Genomic DNA, 12,495 nt, shown 5'->3' on the forward strand with positions numbered 1-12,495 from the left:
AGAGTTGGGTAAGGCTGAGGAGAATCTTTGTTCAGAACTTGCTATAGTCCGCAACGAGTTGGAGCAGACTCGTAGAAGCGTCTCGTCCTTCACAGGTTTGTATTTTATGGATTTTTCACTCCTTGTGATTCCCTCTGTATTTTGGTGTTCTGTCTGAGTCTCCCCACCCTATCTTCAGTGGGTGGAGTCCCCGAGTTGATATGGCTTCGGAAAGAAAGGGAACGACAGAAATCCCGTATTGCAGAGTTGGTGGGTAATTTGAAAAGCGAAGCCCTGAAGTGGAATGCTCGTTCTGATGAGCACAACGCCTTAATAACTGAGTGGCGTGAAAAGCGAACACTGATGGTTGATATGCAAAACAAGTATAATCATGACCGTTGTTTGTTTAATGGTACGCTGCTATGGACGCGTGACAACCTGCGTGATGCTCGAGAACATGCATCAGACTTAGAGGCTAGAGTGCGCTTTTTAGAAGGAGAATTGCAACAGGATCGTTCTTTCTTAAGCCCCGGGGTTAGGAATAGTATGTTGCGTCTTTCTGAGGAAAGAGATAATGCTAGGGCCGAGGTTGGTGCTCTTAGTAAAGCCCTAGCAGCGTCTCGAGCGGATGTTGCTCGTCAAGTGGAATCTGAAAGAGATCTTGAGATGAATGTATATCGACTTCATAAAAGGATGGGGGAGGTGAATGATGAAGTCAACCATCTTCGTCACTTGGATTCGATGAAGCAGGTAGATTTAGACGCCAGTCAATTTGCTCTTACGAACCTTCACATGGATTATAAGAAACTATCCGCCGAGTACGACTTTCTTGATGAGGCTCGGGACGCAGTTGTCAATGAGTATGAGGAGGCTTAGGCTAATGTCGAAGGTATAACCTCGTTTTATCGAGTGTGATCCTGTTATTTCTTCGTTTTAACCCCTTGGTATTTCTTTTTTTTTTGTTTTCAGCATTCGAGGGACAGCTTAACGCAGCAAACGATGAGCTTAAAAAGACTCAATATGCCTTAGTGCAGCAGGAAGGACAAACCAACCATTTCAAAGGGTTGGCCGCGTCTCGTGAGGAAGCCGCGGAGATTTCCTCCAAAGAGGCGGAACGCCTGTCTGCATTGTTGTCTCAAGCCCACCAGCGGACCGCTGTTATCACTTATAAGGCTCAATGTCAGTTGGCTGAGGAGACCAACAAAGTCCTGGATAAGATTGAACTTGGCCTTAAATTCGAACATGGTCTTGTCAAGAACTATCCGCGCCGTCCCCTTCCCGCGCCTTTGCCTGGTTCTTCCGGGCCCTCTTCAGGTGGCAGCGTACCTTCATCTCGCAGAGACAACCCTGTTGATGGAGCTGTGTCGTCCAAGTAGTTTTCTTTTATTAGTCATAGAAAGTTGATCCTTGTTGATTATATAATTTCGGATCATTTTTTGATGTGTTTCCTTCTTTAATCTTATTTGCCAAATCTTGTAATCAACTCTTTATGAAATGGATCATCCTTTTGGCGTACTTGCGTTATCAATTCATCTTTTTATTTTAAAGTATTGTGAAGTGTTAGACTAGAAATAACTGTTTTTGTAAAAAGTTGAGTGTTTGAGTGCGACACCGAAGGTAAATACCTTCGTGATTGTCTTGAGACCTGTCACCCCGCTGGCGAATCCTGGGCCAGAGGATTCCCAAATGGTGGGGGCCGAGGCAGCGTTATAGGATATGGAATGCTTATTCGAAAATATTTACATGCACCCATTCCGTCGACCCACTGCCTTGAAGTTGGTTGGGTATCTCTTTCTGCTGGGTGTCTTTCCCCTGGTCTTACACTCATAGTCACTGATAGGGGAGCCCTGAGAGATTGTAGATTAACTACTTTCCCCAATATTGTTAATAAATTTTGTTTACTTGAAGGTTTCAAAAATCTTGTTTGATTGATAGGTTGAGGCCTGCTACTCCTCGTCCAGAGATAGAAACATGTGAAGCGGTTACGCTGCCTTGTTCTTCTGGTATTCTTCATGCAGATGCAAAGCTGCGTTTCTCCTATGGGTAGTAAGGTTTGAGCCACTTAGCATTCCAAGGATGCCGGAGGACCTCGCCTTTCAGATTGCGAAGATAGTAGGAACCGTTTCCCGCAATGTCGTGTATTATAAAAGGTCTTCCCCATGTAGGTGCTAACTTTCCTCATTTCTTTTCTCGCTGATACTGTGGGATTGTTCTTAGCACATACTTCCCCTCTACAAAATTTCGAAGCTTTACCTTTTTGTTGTACTCCCTTGCTAGTATTCGTTGATAATTTTCCATCTTCTGCAATGCTGCTTCCCTCCTTCCTTCCAGGTCGTCCAATCTCTCTAACATCATGTCTGTTGTGAGATTTTTCTCCCATGCTTCGGTATTTGTGGTTGGAATGAGGATCTCTGTTGGGATAACTGCTTCAGCTCCATAAGTGAGGAGAAACGGGGATTCCCCAGTGGCAGATCTTCGTGTTGTCCTGTATGCCCATAATTCATTGTGCAGCTGTTCACACCATCACCCCTTATGTTCGTCTAATTGCTTTTTGAGGATAAGGGCGAGGGTCTTGTTAGTGGCTTCCGCTTGTCCGTTGCTTTGAGGGTATATGGGGGTGAATTTGTTCTTCCTTATTTTGAAAGTGTCGAAGAGCATGTCTATATTTCCCCCCTGTAATTGCTTACCATTATCGGACATGATTTCCGCTGGTATGCCGAACCTGCAAATGATGTTTTGGAATATGAAAGTAAACACATCCACGTCTCTGATCTTGGCTAAGGATTTAGCTTCCACCCATTAACTGAAGTAGTCCGTGGCTACTATCAAAAATCGTCTTTTCCCTGATCCTTCGATGAAAGGCCCGACGATATATATGCCCCATTTTGCAAATGGCCACGGGCTATCTACAAAATTTAATGTTGTTGATGGCGCGTTATCTTTTTGGCGAAACGCTGACATTCTTCACATCGTCGGGACATTCTTGCGGCATCTTGTATCATTGTGGGCCAGTAATATCCTTGCATTTTTTCTTTGCCGGCTAGTGATCTCATGCCGCTATGATTTCCTGCGTCACCATAATGGATGTCGTTTAGAATTCGATGCCCCTCTTTCCTGGATAAGCAACATAGTAACGGTCCGAGGAAGGATTTCTTGTACAGGACCCCATCCCGAAGATCATATCTTCCTACTTTGGAGAGTATTTTCCTGGCTTGTTTATGATCCGCGGGTAAGGCTCCATCTTCGAGAAACGCATGGATCACCATTCTCCAATCATCTTCGTTGCTGAAATCTTCGTCTTGATTTGCTCTTGACAGGATATCTTCTTCGTCAAAATCGTTATGTATGTCTTCTCCTACCTGATCTTCGATATTTTCTTCCACTGTATCTTGATTGGTAGCAAAGGATAATTGCGATGCAATTGAAGGCTCGTATACCCTTGTTATTTTAATAGCTTCGATGCTTTTGTCCTTCAGCATGGATGATATATATGCTAGGGCATCCGCGTGCCTGAGATCCCTTCTGCATAAATGCCGGAACTTGATGTTCGGAATTTGTGATGCCAATGTTTGGACCAAGGCCATGTAAGCTGAGAGGGTGTCGTCGTACACATTGTATTCGAGCCCTATTTGCCGTATGACAAGCTGCGAATCACTTGTCAGTCTTACATCAGTTACCCCCATCTCTATTATTAAGCGGAGGGCATGTACGACTGCCTCGTATTCGACGATGTTGTTAGTATGCTCTTTGAATTCTAACCTGAATGCTTGTATGATCCTTTCTCCAGTTGGGGTAGTGACGACAATGCCTATTCCTGCCCCTTCCTTATTTTTGGAACCATCAACGAAGACTTCCCATTTTCTTTGTCCCGCGGGTTCGAGGACATCAACTGGATCCTTGCTTCCTTCGCCGGCTTCTGGTATTCCCCTAATCTCTTCGTCGTTGTCCAGGGGGAGATCTGCTAAGAAATCCGCTAAAACTTGGGATTTTTTGGAATGTTGAATTTCATGTATGATGTTGAACTGGTTCAGGTGGGTGTTCCACTTGTCTATTCTTCCTAATTTTCCCGCGCTTTTGAGGACTGCTTCCAGTGGTGCTTTCCATGGGACGCAGATGAAGTGAGTTAGAAAATAGGTTCTCAACTTTTGAGTAGCCCACACCAATGCCAGGATAAGTTGTTCGATCTTCGTGTAGTTCCTTTCCGCGGAATTGAGGGTCTTACTGACATAATAGATAGGCTGTTCTATCTTCGTATTGGTTTTGACCAACACTGCACTAACTGCGTCTTCTTTCGCTGCTATGTACAATGCCAAAACCTCATCAGGATCAGGCTTCTGCAGGATTGGAATTGAAGCTAGGTGTTCTTTGATTTTCTGGAAGGCTTCTTCGCATTCTGCGGTCCATTCAAACTTACTCCCTTTTTTGAGAATATTGAAAAAATGTTTGCATTTGTCTGAGGATCGGGCAATAAATCTGCCCAAGGCTGTTATGGACCCATTGAGCTTCTGCACTTCTTTTAAATTTTTCGGAGACCGCATTTCTACTATGGCCTGAATCTTCGCTGGGTCTACCTCAATGACCCTTTTTGTTACCAGATATCCGAGGAATTTCCCTGAGGTGACACCGAAAGTGCACTTTTCTGGATTTATTTTCATGTGACGTTGTCTCATTGCTTCGAAAATATCTCTCAGATCCTGGTGGTGATCTTTGCGCAGCTTACTTTTGACGAGCATGTCATCAACGTAGACTTCTAAGGTGCTACCAATCCATGGCCTGAAGATAGCATCGACCATTCTTTGGTACGTTTCCCCTGCGTTTCGAAGTCCAAAGGGCATTCTAGTGTAGCAATAAAGGCCATGCAGGGTGTAGAATGCTGTGTGTGGTTGATCTTCTTCTGCCAGGGCTACTTGGTTGTAACCAGAATATGCGTCCATAAATGACAGCTCTTCGTAGCCTTCCACTGCTTCAACCAACTGATCTATGCTTGGCAGGGGATAGCTGTCTTTTGGACATGCCTGGTTGAGGTTAGTAAAGTCGATGCATATCCTAACCCCTCCAATTTTTTTTTGGAACGACGACCATGTTGGAGATCCATGTAGGATACTTGACTTCCTTGATGAAGCCTGCTTCCAGTAGTTTCTGAAGTTCTCTTTCCACTGCCTTATGATACTCCGGTGCAACTTTTCTTGTTTTCTGCCTGAAAGGTTGAGTGCCTGGTTTGATGCGTAGCTCGTGTTGGATTATTTTCGGATCAATCCCGGGCATATCTCCTAACTTCCAGACGAATACATCCGCGTATTTCTTAAGTAAATTGGTTAAGGAATCTTCTCTTCTTTCGTCCATTATGGTCCCTATTTTGATCATTTTCGGGTTTTCTTCCGTTTCTATGTTGATTTCTTTTACGGGCTCTACTGGTGTGAACACCGGCTTCGGGTCCCCGAGGATTGTGACGTTCTTTAATTGCTATTTGGTGTGTTTCTGTCCTTCGTTGGCTGCTGAAGTACTTGTATCTGTGTTTAGGACATTATCCTCTTTTGTCGAACCCCTCCCTGTGGTTTTCTTGAGGAACACGTCTATGGCCTTTTATTTCGCAGCTTCTTTATTTTAATCCTTCGGGTTTTTCGCTGCTCTTCTTGTTTGTTGTTGATACGATCCTGAGTGATCTGACACTCTTTTGCAGAGACCCGATCTCCCTTGATCTCCATCACTCCCTCGGGTGTAGGTGATTAGAGATTTTTCGTGGTTATAGTAGTGAAGGTTCAAACTCTCGGATTTGTGAAGGATAATTTTTTTTAGACTTAATAAAAATAAATAAATAATTTTATATGCACAATATTAACAAAATATGGGAGAGAATTTTTACCGGGGATCAGGATTCCACCATTCACCAAAATTTATGTGATTCAATAACAATTCTTATCATGCAATTCTAGACAATATAACTCCAATCAAAGGAAATTGTGATTCTAATCATTGCCTAAATTAGATTTTGAAAACATCCACTGTTAATCGCGAGCATGAAGTATCAAAAGAAATTTACTAAGCATACTCCATCAAGAGAAAACACAATTGATTAATAAAAATCATTTACTCCGTTTTTATTCGGTGCAATTAATCATAAAAGAGTTGCATAAATAAATTTAAATAAATTTTACCACATAAATTTTGGAAGAATGGCTTCCTCCGTCACCCCTGGGATTGGGTTTAGCTACTCATGATGAAAAACCTCTCAAATTGATTCATTGATACTCAAAAGTTGTTTACAATCAAGATAAAATGGAGAAAAACGGTTTACAACAGTGTTTGCGACACATGTAAAGCGTTCAAAAAGAACGATACAACTGAGGTGTTGTTGTTCCAAAGTCGGGGAAAGGAATTGAGTATTGTCGCAATTAAGCGACACTAATCAACGACTGTCCCTGAGGGTATTATGTTCTTCGTGTTCTTCCTTGCACCAGCAGCAAGCTTTTCTCCTGCGTGACTTTCTTTCGATACTTCCCGGCTCCTAAACTCTCCCAAAGACTCTCAAACTCTTCTAAACTCTTTAGCCTTGTATTTATAGTGTTTTAGAAAAAAAATATCCGACCATAACACCGTATAATCTCCCATTAATCCCGTCATTTCTCGCTGCCCATATTTAACAATAATTTCCATTTTTGGCTTCTACACACGTAAACTTTGATCCTGCACGCTCTAGTTAACCTTCCCCACGCCTCCAAAGTCATCCAACTCCTCCAAAACACTCCATGCATGGCAAACACACAATCAAACTCGTGTTACAGGACACGTTGCTCTGTTTTGAGCTCGTGACTCAAACCAGGATTTCCAGCCAATTCCGATCGAATACGATGCCCACAATGTGTTCCCTATCCCATATCACAACTTTCCACCAAATTTCAGCGATTGAATCGCACTAAAACACCTTCATTTTCTCGATCACAAATCTGCCAGTTTTGAATATATTTTTCCTGCCAAAAAGCTGTTTTTGAATTTAAAGAGAAGATGGATGCCCCTTAACCAGAGCTTGGGTGCGAATAGCAATTGGGTGGAAATAATAATTTTTATGGGTTCCTCCGGGACATTTATGGGATGCTTCCGATGCATTTCTGGGGTGCCTACGATACATTTCTCCGGGGTGTAAAACACTGCTTTTTGAGCCCATTTCGCCGCAAGGGCTTATTTCTCTAAAAATTCCTACAAAGACATAAAAGAACACAATAAATACAAAATTGAGCACTAACAATACATACAATAGAGACATATTAGACACATAAATGCGTCTATCAACACCCCCGAACTTATTATTTGCTAGTCCTCGAGCAAATTTATTCTAGAAAAGAAAATCATTTGAACCCCTAGGTGGCCCTAGTGGCGGAGTGTTGTCTCCGGAGGGTTTACTAGAGGTGTACCCACAAAACCTTTACTCCATACCCTATCTATCTACGCAAAACCTTGTAAAGCACTAAAGAACCTCCTTGGTTGGCATACAATTATTGACTCTAAGAGGAAGAACCCTGATGCGAAATTCCAATTGTTGTACACGAGTTTGCACTCGAGCATACTAAAATTCATATAACTGACAGAGCTCTACTAATATAGTTTCACTATGGACATCATACTCGGAGTCAGACTAATCACATGAAAAGATTAAGAAGATGGACAAAGAAAAATGTAGATGGTTGAAAAGCGAACGATGTTTCCCATATCTGTCTGAAGGCCTCTGCCAAGATGAACCTAACCTAAATGACTGAGATACCGGTCTGACTAATATTAACACACTGGCATATACAAGGGAACCAGTGGTTAATAATCATAACTCTAGGTCAACACAACTGGCATATACAAGGGTACCAGTGGTCGACTTTATTAAACACACATTTATTTAAGAACTAACAACATGATTGGACCTTGTGGACCGAAGCGCATGTTTCTTGTCAGCAGATTACATGGTGATTCCCGTGGATCCTGCATTCCACGCTTGTTTAGGCGATGGAGACAGGGAGAACACACACATATTGCTATCCAAGTGTTAGTATTTATTCCGATTGGTCTACTGGTCTGGTCTAAATTTTTTTTTTTTTTTTTTTTAAAGGTAACTCAGTCACTCTATTTCACCCTAGCAAAGGTAACAACTTGAATCGTGTGCCCTACCAAATCACTTGAAATAAAAGAAAACTAAAAATAGAATAGTGAAAAGGACTCGACGAGATATGGCGAAACTATCATGTTAATTCTAACACCCGAGCTCTGTGCTTTTATGAATAGACTCTATAGATGTTTCCATCTAGTCATATTGGTTCCTCAACTCCTAAAACAAAAATGTTTCCATCCACTTAGATTGGTTAGTGCTATCCTTAATAGGCGTAAATTTCTAGGCTCTGGAGTTTATTTATTGCAACTAAAAAGTTTCTCCCATACCCCCAAACTTAAAATTAACATTGTCCTCAATGTTCTAAAGATGAAATTAAAAGCATGAACAAGGAGAGACAGTTACTATTTGAAGCAAAAGAGTGAAGGAAGGATATTACCGGGTTGCATGAGATTGGGTTACCTCCCAAGAAGTGCTACGTTTATAGTCTTCAGCCAGACTAAGAAAGGTTTAATAACCTCGAATCATATAGCAATAGCCGAAATAATTGTGGGTTATCGAAACCAAATAGAGCTATCACAAGTAAAAGGAATCTGCAACAAGCCAAGAAAATGAACATGTACCGCATACCCTTATCTAGTTTCCTGATTAAGATACCTATGTCCCATTGTGGTTCAGGTTCAGGTTCTATGAAAGGATCTTGATAGAATATTTTCATTGGATGCACTTCCTCATAGCTAAGATCCAACAGTTCAGGTTTAAAAGTCTAGAAAAACTCAATTAAAAATAATAACAACCTGAATAACTGGGGATCCTTAAAGTCAATCATATTTGACTTACACAGCTGACCACAAAGAGAGTGGTGGTCTTCCTTAAACAGATGTGTCGACCCTAATCTCCTAAAGTACTTAGGTTTAGTCTCAAAACTTAATAATTGACACATCTGAAATTTATATGTTCCCACAATTGGTAGAAAAGTTTTTGGTGGGAAAACAAAGTCAATCTTGGTATTATTGCCTGGGCTAACCTCATCAACCAGAGGATGGGTTTATAACAGTTGAGACTCGTGTTGAATATTATTAAGTTCGGGAAAACGAGTACGAAGATAGTTTTGTAAGATGGTTGAGGCATTGATGTCAAGTCCCACGTGAGGGATTTTTGTAAGAGTTAAAGAACATGGAGAATGATAATCACCCCCAAACTTAGAGTTTTCGGCGTCTCTAGGTAGACTGGTCATAATCTCCCTAATTTCTAGGTCATCAGATTCCTGAAAGTGGGCGATTGATTTTTCTAAGTCAGGTTCATCCCCGCTAATCTCTACGAGTTTATCTAAGACTATTGTTTCTAAATCGTTTGACTCGAAAACAGTACTCTCAAGATAAACTGGTTCCTCTAAACCATCATCGGTTTCGTAATCATCGTCTAAAAAGGGGGTATTTCTAGTCAAATCCTCGTCCTTTTGAATAGGTAAATAATTATTAAAATTATTTGGATTTGAACTAGAAATATCATTATAATCATCATCACCATCCTCTCCTCATCATCATCACAATATAATTTTTGATATTCACGAATTCTCAAGCTTTGTTCCCAACTACATGGTCTATGTTTATAATATTTCTCATAGATCGTTAGAGGTGATTCCTCAATAAAAGTTGGAGTATCCATATATCGCTGCCCACGCATATATTCACCAAGAGTCATTTCCGAAGACGTCTCTTGATAACGAGAATTTCTAGACATATATTCTCGTAACGTCATCTCAGGTGGCGTCTCTTGAAAAGGATTCATCACCGAGGAAACACAAACTACAGAGGAATTCTACACAATCACAAACAAGGCTGACTCGACTAAATCAAACCTATAAATTATAGCAAACAAAAAGCATATGGCTCCACTTAGATTGTTTCTAGACCAGCTTCTATCTTTCGAAAGGGAATTCGTTGCAATTTGAGCAAACCCCTCGGATTCAAAGTAAGTTGAATAGAGACGAGGGAAGCTTAGTAGAGCTTTGATACCCAAGGCGTCACCGCATTAGAAGGCGGCGCAGTCACGCATTCAACTCACAGAAACCATCATGAACTTTGAAGTGTGCTTAAAGAGCAACAAATATTTTTCGAACGAGTTTCCTGTTAAGCTCGTTACCCTACAGGTCTCGTTCTAGTCAAAATTTTAGTCTTAGGATCGCGTTTGGTTTCATTTTCCTAAGGCGGACAAGAAGACAACGGTGATGAAATCCGAACCCTTATCTTGTATTGGCCAGGCCTTGCCCTTTACTAGGAATTTAAAACAGCCGTATTCAAGTCCTCAACATATATTCACCTTAAGGAAAACAGTAAACCCGTTTGCAGAAGATTTGCCGGTGTTTAGAAGTTTACCTCCCGTACCAGATGGGCGAAGAACCGCTGTAGTCGACTCGGGCCACTGACTCCGGTGTCAGTGTGCGAACCCGAGGGGCCGAGACGATATAGTAATCGTCGTCCTTCCCTGCAAACAGTTTGTGTTTAATTTTTTTTTAATTTATAACCCTTCGGTAGGGTTTTAAAAACAATGTCCAATGTTCAATGTCCGGAAAAAAAAATAATGTCCAAAAGTAAAAGATTACAAAAATAAAAACTTTAATTACAGTTTCTAAAAAAAAAAATTAATAAAAAAAAAATCTAAAAAATAATAATAAAAAAAGTCCTTCGTCTTCTTTCCGTTCTTTTTTCTTTAAGCTTTGCTCCTAGTCTTTATGAAATCGCCAAAAATCTTTGACAACTTCTTCTTCTTCTTTTTCTTTTCGATCCAAGCCTCAAAACCTGTATCACATAGACAAATACCCAAATAACGTAAAAAAGAACAAAGAAAAATAAATCTAAAAAAAAAAATTCTACCTAAACACAATTCCGCGTCGGCGGCGCCAAAATGATTAGAGATTTTTCGTGGTTGTAGTAGTGAAGGTTCAAACTCTCGGATTTGTGAAGGATAATTTTTTTTAGACTTAATAAAAATAAATAAATAATTTTATATGCACAATATTAACAAAATATGGGGGAGAATTTTTACCAGGGATCAGGATTCCACCATTCATCAAAATTTATGTGATTCAATAACAATTCTTATCATGCAATTCTAGACAATATAACTCCAATCAAAGGAAATTGTGATTCTAATCATTGCCTAAATTAGATTTTGAAAACATCCACTGTTAATCGCGAGCATGAAGTATCAAAAGCAATTTACTAAGCATACTCCATCAAGAGAAAACCCAATTGATTAATAAAAATCATTTACTCCATTTTTATTCGGTGCAATTAATCATAAAAGAGTTGCATAAATAAATTTAAATAAATTTTACCACATAAATTTTGGAAGAATGGCTTCCTCCGTCACCCCTGGGATTGGGTTTAGCTACTCATGATGAAAAACCTCTCAAATTGATTCATTGATACTCAAAAGTTGTTTACAATCAAGAGAAAATGGAGAAAAACGGTTTACAACAATGTTTGCGACACATGTAAAGCGTTCAAAAAGAACGATACAACTGAGGTGCTGTTGTTCCGAAGTCGGGGAAAGGAATTGAGTATTGTCGCAATTAAGCGACACTAATCAACGACTGTCCCTGAGGGTATTATGTTCTTCGTGTTCTTCCTTGCACCAGCAGCAAGCTTTTCTCCTACGTGACTTTCTTTCGATTCTTCTCGGCTCCTAAACTCTCCCAAAGACTCTCCAACTCTTCTAAACTCTTTAGCCTTGTATTTATAGTGTTTTAGAACAAAAATATCCGACCATAACACCGTATAATCTCCCATTAATCCCGTCATTGCTCGCTGCCCATATTTAACAATAATTTCCATTTTTGGCTTTTACACACGTAAACTTTGATCCTGTACGCTCTAGTTAACCTTCCCCACGCCTACAAAGTCATCGAACTCCTCCAAAACACTCCATGCATGGCAAACACACAATCAAACTCGTGTTACAGGACACGTTGCTCTGTTTTGAGCTCGTGACTCAAACCAGGATTTCCAGCCAATTCCGATCGAATACGATGCCCACAATGTGTTCCCTATCCCATATCACAACTTCCACCAAATTTCATCGATTGAATCGCACTAAAACACCTTCATTTTCTCGATCACAAATCTGCCAGTTTTGAATATATTTTTCCCGCAAAAAAGCTGTTTTTGAATTTAAAGAGAAGATGGATGCCCCTTAACCAGAGCTTGGGTGCGAATAGCAATTGGGTGGAAATAATAATTTTTATGGGTTCCTCCGGGACATTTATGGGATGCTTCCGATGCATTTCTGGGGTGCCTACGATACATTTCTCCGGGGTGTAAAACACTGCTTTTTGAGCCCATTTCGCCGCAAGGGATTATTTCTCTAAAAATTCCTACAAAGACATAAAATAACACAATAAATACAAAATTGAGCACTAACAA

The sequence above is a fragment of the Papaver somniferum genome, chromosome 10, assembly GCF_003573695.1.
Source record: "Papaver somniferum cultivar HN1 chromosome 10, ASM357369v1, whole genome shotgun sequence".
Classification (NCBI taxonomy): Eukaryota; Viridiplantae; Streptophyta; class Magnoliopsida; order Ranunculales; family Papaveraceae; genus Papaver; species Papaver somniferum.